Below are 15,483 nucleotides of genomic sequence, written 5' to 3'. Positions count from 1 at the left end.
TTTATATATATGATTTATGCGTGAATTGGGTTCTGAAAATCAGAACCCAATTCCTCCCAAATTTCCATTTCCTTGCCTCAACTTCCGACCCCGATTCCGACGCCGTCTGAATTCCGATCGTTGTTTTGAAAGCACCATCGTGTTCGTTATCGAGTCAGGAACAATCCCCTCAATTTAATTGAAACGAAACGCTGCCAAAACGTCGTGAATTTCAAGTCAAAGCATCGACGTTTTTTTTTAGCTCAATCGCCTTGAAAATCCTAAATTCATCGCCGATCGTTGCTCCGTTTACGACACCTTCCGCACCATCGTGTTCCTTGTGCCGTTCCGAGTTCGCCGGTGTCATCCTCGATCTCCGTCGACGGCGGCGCGTGGGGAGGTGAAGCGGTCAAAGTTTCCGATTTGATGAAATCGAGCTCTCCGCCGTTCAAAAATTTGAACCGATCTTTGTAAGTATCTCGAAATCACTGAAAATAATTTTTAGAAATTTTTCCGGAATTTTTAGAGTCCCGGAAGACGTCCCACGCGCCTACACGCGCCGCCGGTGGGCGAGTGAATGTTTGAAAAAACCGGTTTGACCGGTTTTCTTAAGGGTTTGACCGGTTTGACCGGTCACGACCCGACCCGATAGTTGACCCGACCCGACCGTTGACCCGACCCGTTAACCCGACCCGTTGACCCGACCCGACCGTTGACCGTTGACCGGTGCTATTTTGGTAAATAATTAGGTTTTGGTGCTATTCTGGTAAATAATTCGAAAAAGGGTGCTATTTGTGTAAAATGTTCAACAGATTGTTGACCTCCTTTGACCAGAACTTTGACCGGCTTTGACCAGCTATTAAACGATCGTTAATCTTTTCCGAAAACACCTATCCTGACAGTTTTCGACGTCCCGAATCCGTTTTTGGGGTCTGTTTCACCAAATTCGAATCCGGAAGTCTCCAAATCGTCAGTCAAACCCGTTGACTTTTATTTTGACTGAGAATTCGAAATTTCGGAAGGTCATACTTTATGTTTTTCGACGTCCTGAGTTTGATTCCGAAGTCCGTTTTGCCAAATTCTGACCCGAATTCTCGAATCGAGCTTGTGAACCTAAAAAGGCTTAGTATTTTAGTATTTTGATATATGGTTAAGAAATTGATTAAGTAAAATATTTTATGAAGGTACTCGTGTTTCACCTGAGCAAGGATTAGTCAGGTCCGGTGTTGTCCGTTCGTCAGATCAGTCCGAACCGCATATTACAAGAACTACCCGTAGGTTTCCGTATATTATTTAAGTAAAGATTAAGATTATTTTTTTTATTAGAATTCCAATAAGGATTTTTCCAATTCGTAGGATCTAGCGCTGCAGCAGAGCGTGATCGACAAATCCAGTAGTAGGCTTCCCTATCCGATTTCTCAGACTGTTACAGGTGTGTTTCCTAACAGTATTATATTACTGATTTAAATGATTTATCTGAATACCGAATACTTGATATCCGATTTACTGTATATTTGATATAATTTCTGAATTAAGGTATTTCATACCGACTTCTGAGATCTGCTTATCTGATATCTGAATTATTGATTTGAATTCTGATTTTTGTATTTCTGCATATGGTTTTTAAGCATGAAATATTTGTTATGTTTTAAGTGATTAATCATTGTTTTCATTTGAATACATTCATTGTCATTTGGTGGGTATTGTTGAAGGAAGATTATCTGCAGACTTCTCGGCTTTGTGCTCAGGGTCTAAATGGCATGTGCGGTTGGGTGTATGGTTCTGGGGAACCTACACAACTATGATGTGAACGGATGGGGTAGTGTTCATGTTTTAAAAATAAAAATAAAAAAAAAACATATTGCATAAACCGATTTAATTGAAAGATTTTATCTGTATATTTTTCTGATATACTGTATGGAGCACACTGAGCTTTTTAGCTCATTCTGTAGTTTTTACCCTTTTTCAGATAGTAGCAGACAGTAAGCTAGCAGATTTGGCATCAGTGGAAATCAACTACTTATTTGTACGAACATATATTTCTATATGTTTTTCAGTTATGTTTGGTGACATGTATTTGCTATAATTTTGGATATATATGTATTATTAATATAATGTATTGTAAGATATAAAAAAAAAACCTCTGAATGGGATATGTGACCACTTAGGTTTGAGTCTAACTCACAGACCGGGTCTAGGGGGTTACATTTGGTGGTATCAGAGCTTTCGGTTTTAAACACTCGGACTGTATATGGGTCCTAAATTTTGGATTTTTAAGAAGAAAAAAAAATGTCACCTTATGTTATGATTTAAAGTTTTCTCGAGATCCCTGATGCTAATCTGACACATGTTTCAAATTCTTTATGTAGAGCCTTATAGATCCAACGATGAATGCTGCTAGAGGTCGTAGGACAGGACGTGGACGTGGTAGAGGGCGAGTCACTCGACCTTCTGTTACGATAGACGATCCATTGTCACCACTTGATTCTCCTGTTCCACAAGTAGATCCGACTCTTTCTCAAGATGATCAGTTTACTCCTGTGAGAGACCCTCCTGTCACTGAAAATGAGGATTCTGAGATGAATGAAGACGCCATTAATAGAGCTATCTTCCGCATGTTTCAGAGAGCTACTAGAGCCCCTAGTAACATGACTGCAGTGGAGATTTCAAATTCTCTGGTTGCTGCTGGTGTAGTACCATTTGAGGGTATTACTGGTGGACCTCCGACAGACGCTGAGTACTGGCTGGAGGACACAGAGAGGATTATGGATGAGATGGACCTCAGACCTGAGCAAAAGTTAAAGGGGGCCCTAACTATGTTGAAGAAAGAAAGCTTCAGATGGTGGCAATCCATTTCTGGTAGTATTCCAAGGAACCAATTAACATGGGATCTTTTCAAGACGCGCTTCCGGAGTCGCTACATCGGAGAGAGATATCTGCAGGAGCGACGCCAGGAGTTTCAGAATCTGGAGCAGGGTAATATGTCTGTTATGGATTATGAGGTTGAATTTATCCGATTGAGCCGATATGCTCCTGGACTTGTGGATACTGAGACAGATCGATGCTTGAGGTTCGAGAATGGACTCAGGTATGAAATCAGGAGTCGAGTCGCTACTCACCGAGAGAGGAATTTTGATGCTTTGGTTGAGATAGCCAAGACTGCTGAGGAAATAGAGCGACTGGGTATGGAGCACAGGAGAGATAATGATCGAGCTCAAACCCGATTCAGGAGGCCTTCTGGTTCTGTTAATTCTTCTGCACATCCTAGCAAGAGAGGCAGGGGTGATTCCTTTCAGAGAGGCGGTGCGAGTGTCAGACCTGTTGCATCTGGTGCTTCAACTTTTCAGTCTACTAGACATGGTGAATCTTCTGGGTTGCAACCTTTGCAGACATGTGATTACTGTGGAAAACATCATCTTGGGGAATGCAGAAGAAAATTTGGCACATGTTTTAGATGTGGTTCTAGTGACCATATTATAAGGGATTGCACAGTGTCAGTTTCTACAGTTCAGACACCAGCTCGTACACCCGCTCGTACTCAGAGTACTGTTCAGACTCCTGTAGGTGGTCGTACTCAGGAGAGAGCACCTGGATCGGCTAATAGAGGCCGAGCATCTCAGAGTAGGGGTCCAGTCAGACCTGAGGCTAGACAACCTGCATTGGTTTACACTGCTAGACTTCGACAAGATCGAGATGGGCCTAATGTGACTGCAGGTACTGTTACTATTCATTCAGTTCCATACTTTGCATTGTTTGATAGTGGCTCTACAAATTCCTATGTATCACATTCCGTTTCTGAGGGTCTAAATATTCCTGTTGAGAATACTGAGCGTTCAGTGATAGTTCAAAGCCCTTAGGCAATTCCATCGTGTTGGATTGTATTTTTAGAGAGTGCCCTATAGAGATCAATGGGGAGATTTTTCTGGCTGACCTGATAGAGTTACCCTTTGAAGAGTTTGATTTGATTCTCGCGTAGATTGGTTGGATAAACATCGAGTAAATATTGATTTTGAGACTAAGAGTTGTTCTGAAGACCCCATATAATCGAAAGATTGTAATGATCGGGGAACGACGTGGATTTCTGACGAATGTTGTGTCTTCCTTGGTAGCGGAGAAGATGATCAGGAAGGGTTCCGAGGCGTTTCTTGCTTATATTCTGGACACTAAGAGATCTCAATCAGATATTGAAGGCATCCGAATTGTCAAGGAATTTTCCGATGTTTTTCCCGAGGAGTTGCCTGGATTACCTCCAGATAGAGAAGTCGAGTTTAAGATTGAAGTCTATTCTGGTTCTACCCCGGTTTCAATGGCTCCTTATCGTATGGCCCCGAAGGAGCTTAAGGAACTGAAAGTCCAACTCCAGGAGTTGTTGGACAGGGGATTTATCCGACCCAGTGTATCACCGTGGGGAGCCCCAGTTCTCTTTGTTAAGAAGAAAGATGGACATTGAGACTATGTATTGATTATAGAAAACTGAACAAGCTCACGGTTAAAAACAAATATCCTCTGCCCAGAATCGATGATCTTTTTGACCAATTCCGAGGGGCTTCTATCTTTTCAAGATAGACTTGAGATCTGGTTATTACCAACTCAAAGTGAAGATGTGGATATTCCGAAGACTGCTTTCCGTACTCGGTATGGGCACTATGAGTTTTTGGTGATGTCCTTCGGGTAACTAACGCCCCTGCTGCCTTTATGGATTTGATGCATAGGGTGTTTCGACCTTATTTGGACCAGTTTGTAGTTGTATTCATTGATGACATACTGGTGTATTCTAGAAGTGAAGCAGAACATGAGGAGCATTTAAGGATTGTTCTTCAAACTCTAAGGGAGAATAAACTATACGCTAAGTTGAGCAAGTGTGAATTCTGGCTCAGCGAAGTGACTTTTCTTGGACATATCGTCTCTGCTAATGGTATTCAGGTGGATCCGAGCAAAGTGGAGGCTATTCTGAACTGGAAGCAACCCAGGAACGTCTCTGAGATCCGTAGTTTCTTGGGTTTAGCTGGTTACTACCGTCGTTTCGCTGAGGGGTTCTCCCTTATTGCAGCTCCTCTGACGAAACTATTGAGGAAAGATGTTCCATTTGTCTGGTCTGAGGACCAACAAGCTAGCTTTGAGAAATTGAAGACTGTTTTAACTCAAGCCCCAGTGTTGATTCAGCCTGAATCTGGGAAGGATTTTTCTGTCTACAGTGATGCTTCTCATTCTGGATTAGGATGTGTTTTGATGCAAGATAGGAGGTTGTCGCTTATGCGTCACGTCAATTAAGGCCGCATGAGCGTAACTATCCTACTCACGATCTGGAATTAGCTGCTGTGGTTTTCGCTTTAAAGATCTGGAGACACTACCTCTACGGAGAGAAGTGTTATATGTATACTGATCATAAGAGTCTGAAGTATCTACTTACTCAGAAAGAATTAAATTTGAGACAACGTCGCTGGTTAGAACTTCTAAAGGACTATGATCTAGAGATAGAATATCATCCAGGAAAGGCTAATGTAGTGGCAGACGCCTTGAGCCGTAAGGCGATATCAGATCTCAGAGCCTTATTTGCCAACTTGAGCTTATTTGATGATAACAGTCTGTTAGCGGAGCTACAAGTTAAACCTACTTTGGCCAAGGAGATTAAGGCCAAACAACTCCTTGATAGCTCGTTGCTTCCTATTATTGAACAAGTTAAGCAAGGATCGAGTTCGGAGTATACTGTGGATCAGGATGGTATTTTGTGTTTTCACAATCGTTACTGCGTCCCTAAAGATGATGAGTTGAAACGAGTTATTCTTCAGGAGGCTCATAGTAGTCCTTATGCTATGCATCCTGGTGGGGACAAAATGTACAATAATCTCAAAGAGCGCTACTTTTGGACTGGTATGAAGAAAAATATTTCAGATTTTGTGGCGAGGTGTTTGACTTGTCAGCAGGTTAAGGCAGAGCATCAGCATCCATCTGGATTGTTACAGTCAATTAAGATTCCTGAGTGGAAATGGGAGCGTATTACGATGGACTTCGTTACTGGTCTTCCTCTAACTCCTTCCAAAAAGGATTCTATATGGGTGATTGTTGATCGACTCACCAAGTCAGCGCACTTTATCCCTATTCGGGTTAATTATTCTCTGGATAAACTGGCTAAGTTGTACATTTCTGAGATCGTTAGACTTCATGGTGTCCCGTTGTCTATCATATCTGATCGAGATCCGAGATTCACTTCCAGGTTCTGGAAAGCTTTGCACGAGGCTCTGGGTACTCGTTTGAATTTCAGTACAGCTTTTCATCCTCAAACCGATGGACAGTCTGAGCGATTGATTCAGGTGTTGGAGGATATGTTACGTGGTTGTGTGATTGATTTTCGTGGTAGCTGGGAAGATTTCTTGCCATTAGCTGAGTTCGCTTACAATAATAGTTATCAGGCGAGTATTCGCATGGCACCGTATGAGGCTCTGTATGGACGTAGATGTCGTACTCCTATATGTTGGACTGAATTGCATGATAGGAAGACTTTGGGTCCAGACTTGGTTCGAGAGACTGAAGATACTGTCAGACTGATCCGTGATCGCTTAAGAGAGGCATTTGATAGGCAGAAGTCATACGCAGATAAGCGACGTAAGGATATCGAGTTTGAGGTTGGAGATCAGGTTTTTCTCAAGGTATCTCCATGGAAGAAGGTATTGAGATTTGGACGTAAGGGTAAATTGAGTCCGAGATTTATTGGGCCGTATTGTATTCTGAAGAAAGTTGGACCTGTTGCTTATCAGCTTGAGTTGCCTCCCCAGCTCAGTCGTATTCATGATGTTTTTCATGTGTCTATGTTAAGGCGATACCGTCCAGATCCAGATCACATCATTCAGGTTGATGAGGTAGAGCTGAGACCTGATTTGTCATATGAGGAGGAGCCTGTTCATGTTTTAGAGAGGGATGAGCGAGTTCTTCGGAATAGGCGTATTCCAATGGTCAAAGTTCTGTGGAGTAACCGTAGCCCCTCAGAAGCTACTTGGGAGACATTGGAGTCAATGGAGGTTCAATTTCCTCATCTGTTTTCATAAGGTAAATTTCGAGGACGAAATTTCTTGTAGAGGGGGAGAATTGTAACAACCCGAAAATTTCAAATAATATTAATTTGGGATTTGAAGATTTAATTGTGTAATTGGTGAAAATTTGGGGACTAAATTGAAAGATTTTAAAACTTGAAGCTTGTTTTAGAGTTAAAGGAAATTCAGGGACCAAGCCCTGAATTTACCCAAAAAGTTAGGTATTTGGTTATATATATGATTTATGCGTGAATTGGGTTCTGAAAATCAGAACCCAATTCCTCCCAAATTTCCATTTCCTTGCCTCAACTTCCGACCCCGATTCCGACGCCGTCTGAATTCCGATCGTTGTTTTGAAAGCACCATCGTGTTCGTTATCGAGTCAGGAACAATCCCCTCAATTTAATTGAAACGAAACGCTGCCAAACGTCGTGAATTTCAAGTCAAAGCATCGACGTTTTTTTTTAGCTCAATCGCCTTGAAAATCCTAAATTCATCGCCGATCGTTGCTCCGTTTACGACACCTTCCGCACCATCGTGTTCCTTGTGCCGTTCCGAGTTCGCCGGTGTCATCCTCGATCTCCGTCGACGGCGGCGCGTGGGGAGGTGAAGCGGTCAAAGTTTCCGATTTGATGAAATCGAGCTCTCCGCCGTTCAAAAATTTGAACCGATCTTTGTAAGTATCTCGAAATCACTGAAAATAATTTTTAGAAATTTTTCCGGAATTTTTAGAGTCCCGGAAGACGTCCCACGCGCCTACACGCGCCGCCGGTGGGCGAGTGAATGTTTGAAAAAAACCGGTTTGACCGGTTTTCTTAAGGGTTTGACCGGTTTGACCGGTCACGACCCGACCCGATAGTTGACCCGACCCGACCGTTGACCCGACCCGTTAACCCGACCCGTTGACCCGACCCGACCGTTGACCGTTGACCGGTGCTATTTTGGTAAATAATTAGGTTTTGGTGCTATTCTGGTAAATAATTCGAAAAAGGGTGCTATTTGTGTAAAATGTTCAACAGATTGTTGACCTCCTTTGACCAGAACTTTGACCGGCTTTGACCAGCTATTAAACGATCGTTAATCTTTTCCGAAAACACCTATCCTGACAGTTTTCGACGTCCCGAATCCGTTTTTGGGGTCTGTTTCACCAAATTCGAATCCGGAAGTCTCCAAATCGTCAGTCAAACCCGTTGACTTTTATTTTGACTGAGAATTCGAAATTTCGGAAGGTCATACTTTATGTTTTTCGACGTCTTGAGTTTGATTCCGAAGTCCGTTTTGCCAAATTCTGACCCGAAATTCTCGAATCGAGCTTGTGAACCTAAAAAGGCTTAGTATTTTAGTATTTTGATATATGGTTAAGAAATTGATTAAGTAAAATATTTTATGAAGGTACTCGTGTTTCACCTGAGCAAGGATTAGTCAGGTCCGGTGTTGTCCGTTCGTCAGATCAGTCCGAACCGCATATTACAAGAACTACCCGTAGGTTTCCGTATATTATTTAAGTAAAGATTAAGATTATTTTTTTTATTAGAATTCCAATAAGGATTTTTCCAATTCGTAGGATCTAGCGCTGCAGCAGAGCGTGATCGACAAATCCAGTAGTAGGCTTCCCTATCCGATTTCTCAGACTGTTACAGGTGTGTTTCCTAACAGTATTATATTACTGATTTAAATGATTTATCTGAATACCGAATACTTGATATCCGATTTACTGTATATTCTGATATAATTTCTGAATTAAGGTATTTCATACCGACTTCTGAGATCTGCTTATCTGATATCTGAATTATTGATTTGAATTCTGATTTTTGTATTCTGCATATGGTTTTTAAGCATGAAATATTTGTTATGTTTTAAGTGATTAATCATTGTTTTCATTTGAATACATTCATTGTCATTTGGGTGGGTATTGTTGAAGGAAGATTATCTGCAGACTTCTCGGCTTTGTGCTCAGGGTCTAAATGGCATGTGCGGTTGGGTGTATGGTTCTGGGGAACCTACACAACTATGATGTGAACGGATGGGGGTAGTGTTCATGTTTTAAAAATAAAAATAAAAAAAAAACATATTGCATAAACCGATTTAATTGAAAGATTTTATCTGTATATTTTTCTGATATACTGTATGGAGCACACTGAGCTTTTTAGCTCATTCTGTAGTTTTTACCCTTTTTCAGATAGTAGCAGACAGTAAGCTAGCAGATTTGGCATCAGTGGAAATCAACTACTTATTTTGTACGAACATATATTTCTATATGTTTTTCAGTTATGTTTGGTGACATGTATTTGCTATAATTTTGGACATATATGTATTATTAATATAATGTATTGTAAGATATAAAAAAAAAACCTCTGAATGGGATATGTGACCACTTAGGTTTGAGTCTAACTCACAGACCGGGTCTAGGGGGTTACAGGGGCAAATAAGGATGAAAATCATGGGCCAAGTATACACCCAACATTCGAGGAATGATAGAGCAAACTAAACAAAACAAGTGGAAGTTGTTTTCAACCACTGTAGTACCTTTCTCTGCCTTTTGTGCAATAAATAAACTCGTGTTGCTTTTAAGGTTATAAGCATTGAGTCAATTTTGCAATCTTGCAGTTCTTTGAATATCAACTGGATTAAAAAACTCTTTATGATTAGAGTTATAATCTTTGACAAAATATCAAGATTGAAAACCAGAAAAACAAGGACCCTTGACCTTACCTCAGAGGAAATACACCCAAATACTACCCTCTTACAAATACGAGATAGCCTTCTCCTATTGAAAGGAATTACAAAAAGTCTTGGTATTTATATATATGAGCGTACAACATGGGGCATCGTTTGTGTATTACATTACAAAACCGACCCGACCTATACGTTCGACCAGATCTAACGGATTACGATAAAGTTTTCCAAAACATTTTTCAATAATTTAAAATCATATTTCGAATAAATATATTTAAAATTATTGTTGATAATATTAAAATTCAATTCCATATAGTTAAAGTATTAATGACTAAGTAAAATAAAACATTCAATAATCAGTGTAAAAGCAAATCTGACAGCAGTAGCAAAAGCAGTATAAATCATAAAAGAAGTACTTTTGAAATAGACACATGTCACCCAAAATAAATGCAGCTCGGAAGATAAATACATTACAATGGAACTGTACGAATGTGTTGATCATCCAAGTGACAGGTTCGGTACACCTATCAAAAGTATCTAAAAGGAAAAAGGTTAGGGGAGTGAGCTAGGGAGTTTAGTGTGTTCCAATAGTGTAGAAATAAAAACATATAGTTTAGATTTCAAAATCAGTTCATCAATGAAGTCATGAAATGTCGGTAGAGTTTCCAAAATCAGTTCAGTTCTAACTTGTGAAAATGTTAGTAGTGTTTTAGCTTAAAAATACAGAATCGCCCTCCAACCGAACATCATATGTAGTTCCCCAGAACTACATCCATAAGGACTTACCCTAGGCCCAAAGGGCGTAGGTGCCAACCTAAGGGAGCACCTTGGGTCCATAAGGTCTTACCCTATCTGAAGCGTAGGTGCCCACCTAAGAGGTGTGCCCTTAGGCCCATATGGACTTACACAATGCACATAGCAGAGGTGCCACCCTAAGGGAGTACCTTAAGGTCCATAAGGTATTACCACTAGGCCCATTGGGCCCAGAAGCCCACCCAAGGGTTGTCTTAGGTCCATAAGGAATTAACAGCTCGACCGAAGCTGAATCTATACACACTTTATACCATATCCCAGAGTACCCCGAAGAAAAACTTTTTAAAAACAATAACCAATGATAGCAGGAAATCAGAGTTCAAACAGATATCAATTCAATAAAACCAGTAACCAGAGAATAGGAATCAAACAATCAGGCTTAAATTTTAGTAAATCAGAAATTGGACTTTAAATCGGATAAATCATACGAAAACAAGTCAAACAGATAGTCATATTGCAAATAAGATAAACATTCATGTGCACATCCTATTTCAAACATATATTTAAAACAACTATATGGCACACAAGGAACACACATCGTAAAAAGTATCAATTCGGTAGATCTACTGAGCACAGGCTTCACTGCGCTCTTTATTGGTACAGGAACCTAGGTCATAACAACACAGAGTTATTATCGGAGTATTATACTAAACTAAATATTTAACAGGGTTATAAAACTATAAGAGTATTCACGAGCTCTTACGGACGATAAGGTCAGGAGGAACCGGGTCGAGCAGTCGAACGATCATGAGATCCATAAGTACCTTAAATATACCATAACATTAATTAGTCATTCACCCTTAAGTTGAATTTGATGCACTGAAATAAATACTTAATTTGTATATGCACATTCAGGTTTAACGGTCAATTTGGAGGCTTTCGAGTTCAAATTTGGCAAAACGAACTTCATATTCGAACTTAGGACATCGAAAAACATAAAATATGACTTTTCAAAAATTTTGACTTTTTGGTCAAATTCAACGGTCAACGGTCAAAGTCAATGTTAACGGAAGGTCAAAGGTCAGGTCAGAGTCAACGGTTTAGGTTAATGGTTAATGGGTTAGATCGGTTTATTTGACTCAGGTTGCTTCGGGTTGACTCAGTTCGGTCCGAGTTGACTCAGGCCGGTTCAAACCGATCTGAGACAGTCCAGATCGACTGGGCTGGTCTAGAAGGCTTCCTGGAGCGTAGAAGAACCCCATACGCATGAGGTGACGTGTGGCAGTGCGTGATGGAGGTAACAAAGTTGGGGTGATCATCTGATTGCTCCTACTGCTTTCAAGCACAAAATACAACTCACAACAAGCCATTAATCAACCAAAACCACAATAAATCAACCGAAAATCATTCGAGGCTTACCCCCAACGGTGAACGATGAGAATGGCGATGGTGGATGACGAACCTGATTGGGTTACGAGCGAACGACAATGGGGAGGTGAACGGCATAGGCGGTGAGGAAAGCTGACGACTAAATCGACGATAATCGACAAGAATAGCGATGACGATGCAAAGTTTCCTCCTTCGATTAATGACAATCAGTGACCGATTGGGGTTGTTGATGACTAGGGACGGGTCACCGAAGAATGGAAGTTTGACTGGTTGGGTCAAAACACCGCAACGACGGCCAGAGAAGGGCGAATCGTAGAAGGGTGTGGCAAATAAGGTTGGGGAATAAAGGGTTTGATTTAGAATTAAAACACGAACACGAGGGGGCTTTTTGGTTTTGGGTATTTTCACCCGAGTCTAAGCATTTTAAATTATGTTTTATTATTATATTATACTAGAGTGGCCTAGCCTAGGTGGCTAAGGCATGGCACACCCTTTCCCTAAGTCATAGGTTCAAACCACCCTAACCTCTTTTTCTCTTTTTTTGTTCATGTAGAGAATGGGAAAACCTCAAGTTGGGTCCTTCAACTTCTAGGGAAATCTAAAAACTGGACCAAAACTTTGGAAACTCATAAACTATTCTCCAAAATTAATTAAACAAATAATCCAATTAAGATTATTAATGTTAACCCAAAATTTCGGGGTGTGACAGAAATTGCCTTATTTTTTATATGAAATTTTGCCAAGATGTCTGAGATGTATTGCGTATGATATAAAAACAAACCATCCAAAGTAGAAATTACCTAATGCCAAGAAAGTTATTGAATAACCCCATATCCTTTGAAGAAAACTTAGTAGATAATAAGCTAGTAAAATGAGCAATAAATTCATTACCATTTCTAGTAATCACAACGTCATCCACGTATACTAAAAGATACAAAATGACTCACTTTGTATTGTAAATGAAGAGTGATTCACCAGCGTTTGATTTCTAAAGCCAAACTGAAGAAGAAATTACGAAAGCTCAATTTTCCATGCCCTTGGTGCCTATTTTAGTACATACAAGGCCTTACATAATCGACAAACATGAGAAGGTTTTGTAGTGTCAATATACCCCGAAGGTTGTTCCAGATACACATGCAAAGTATCATTAAAGAAGGCATTATTAATATTAATTTGTTTGATATGCCACATAACATGAAATACAAAAGTAAAGATAATGTGTATCGTACCAGGTTTCATGATAGGAATAAAAGCCTCAAAATAGTCTCGACCAACCTCTTGAGAATACCCCTTTGCAACTAATATGGCTTTGTATTAATCAACAAAGCCATCTAAATGCATTTTCACATGGAACACTAATTTGCATCCTATGACAGATTGCTTAGATCATGGAACAAGATCCTATGTGTGATTGTACATCAAGGCAGTAAACTCATCCTTCATATCAAGCCTCCATAACGGATCTTTAAGATCTTAAGCATCAGTTTTCGACTCTAATGTGGAAGGCAAATGGTGACATGTAATAATATTAAAAAATGAAAGACCAAAATGCCTCAGATTTAGTCGAAAAGTGTATGGTTGTCGAGTATTTTGCAATGGCAAAGAATCTATTGTCAAGTTGTGTTGGCACTACAGTCGATTCATCATTTTTTTGGTGGCATATAAACTTATATAGTTGGAGGATATGATATAAAGGTAGTAGGAAATAATGAAAGAGAGGAATATTGTGGCACAATGATTGCACTCCATGCATTAAATAGGAAAATAAGATAAACGAATTGAATATGATGAGAGACATAAATTATGTTGGTGTCTGGATCCAAGCATTTATAAGAAGACTACATCATAGAGTATCTAATAAAAAAACATTCGGTGGACTATTGTTCAATTTTATGATTGGTGCAATACCCAAATTTTGGTTAGTGACCAAAATGTAATTTTTTAAAATTCAGTGGTCAAAGTATAAAAGTGGGAAAATTTAGAGACCAAAGTGGTAATTTTCCCAAAAATAATTTTTATTCCATAAATGAATAGTTCACCCCAAATAATGACATTTTTATGGTGATCTAAATTTTTGATATGGAATTTGTGTTAAAAGCTAGGAAATGTTAAAGTCCGGTAAAAATTCAGTAAATCAGACGGAATAGAAATTTTGAGAAAAATTGAAGGATATTAAATTAAGCTTAGAACTATTATTTTCACATTTTAAAATGATGGAAAATAATATGTATCTTTGGATTTGAGAATTTATTTCCATGTTCAATTTGGACTGTTGGATGAAAATGGCAAGATTGAATTTTTTGGAAAAGTGCATGTGTAAAGTTGGAAAGGGCAATGTATTTTGTTCATATTTAACTTTGGAAAGATTATAAGTAACATGTGGCTTGGTATGGAGGTAATTTTCAAGATTCATTAATGGTAAAATTGTCATTTTCCAATTAAATGAATTTTAAATTCATTTAATCTTAATAAATGACAAATTAACATGAAATTTACTAGAAATTTCATGTAAGCTTGGTCTCCATCATCCTCCATTTCCATGGAATATAAACCCTATGTAAGAGAAAGTGTATTTTTCATTTTTAAGCAATTTCCTATGGAATTTGGATTAAAGCGTGAAATAGAAATTTGTTCTACTCAATATTATTGCATGATAATCTTGCTTGAATTCTTAGATCCCTAATTCTAGGGTTTATGAACATATTAGGGTTTTGTGAAATGATGATGGATTTTGAGGTTATTGATGTTGTAGAATCATTTCCAAGCTTGATTGATGACTAAAACTACCTATACATGCTTATAGTAGGTTCGGTTTAACCCTAGGTTTGGGGAAAAGTTATGGTTTGATAAAATTAAGTTAGGGTTTTGATTGTAGAGGCTTTGAAATGTTGAATAGAGGTTGATTTCATGCTTGAATCAAGTGAAAATCATGAAACATATACCCCTATAGTGTTCAACCTTGAGGAAAGAAATGGGGGGAAATTATGAAAAATTCCCAAAGCTTAGAAATGATTTTGGAAGGTTCTACAAGCTTTAGAATGTTGGTTGGACCAATTTGTAATTTTGTTAAAGTTGGGGGACCTATTCATCAATTATGAAAAATCATGGGCTTCATGTTCAAATGTTTAACACATGATATACTATGCTGGAATATAATGTTAGAGGGTTGAATTTGATGTTAGAATGTAAAAATTGACCATTTTAAAAAGTTATGAAAGTTTAAGGACCGAATGGAAAATATTGGGAAAGTTAGTGACTTAATTGAAAATGGTGTAATATTTTAGGTATTATACTGGATTTTAATGTTGTGATTTTTAATTATATCATTTGAAGCTTGATTTAAAGTTAAATGGCAGGGAACCCATTTTAGTAAAATGGAAAAGTTGAGAAAAGTTCTAAAAGAATTCAGAATTAGTGGTTAAAATGTGAAGTTGAAAAATGTTGTGTTCCTTAGTGATGAAATTGGATAAAGAGGGACTCGAATTGGCAACTTGAAGTGTTAAGGTCAACTTTGATGTTATGACATGGAAATAGTATCGAATGAGCTTCGAAGGATTTTTAGAAATATATTTTCTATTGTGTGCCTATGTTAGTAAGATTCTAACATGTGGTTTGAAATATATATGTCTCATAATTATATTCATTAGATTATGATTGA

Source organism: Hibiscus syriacus, unplaced genomic scaffold (genome assembly GCF_006381635.1).
Source record: "Hibiscus syriacus cultivar Baekdansim isolate YM2019G1 unplaced genomic scaffold, ASM638163v2 tig00117009_pilon, whole genome shotgun sequence".
In the NCBI taxonomy this organism is placed as follows: domain Eukaryota; kingdom Viridiplantae; phylum Streptophyta; class Magnoliopsida; order Malvales; family Malvaceae; genus Hibiscus; species Hibiscus syriacus.
Note: the sequence above shows the minus strand (reverse complement) of the source record.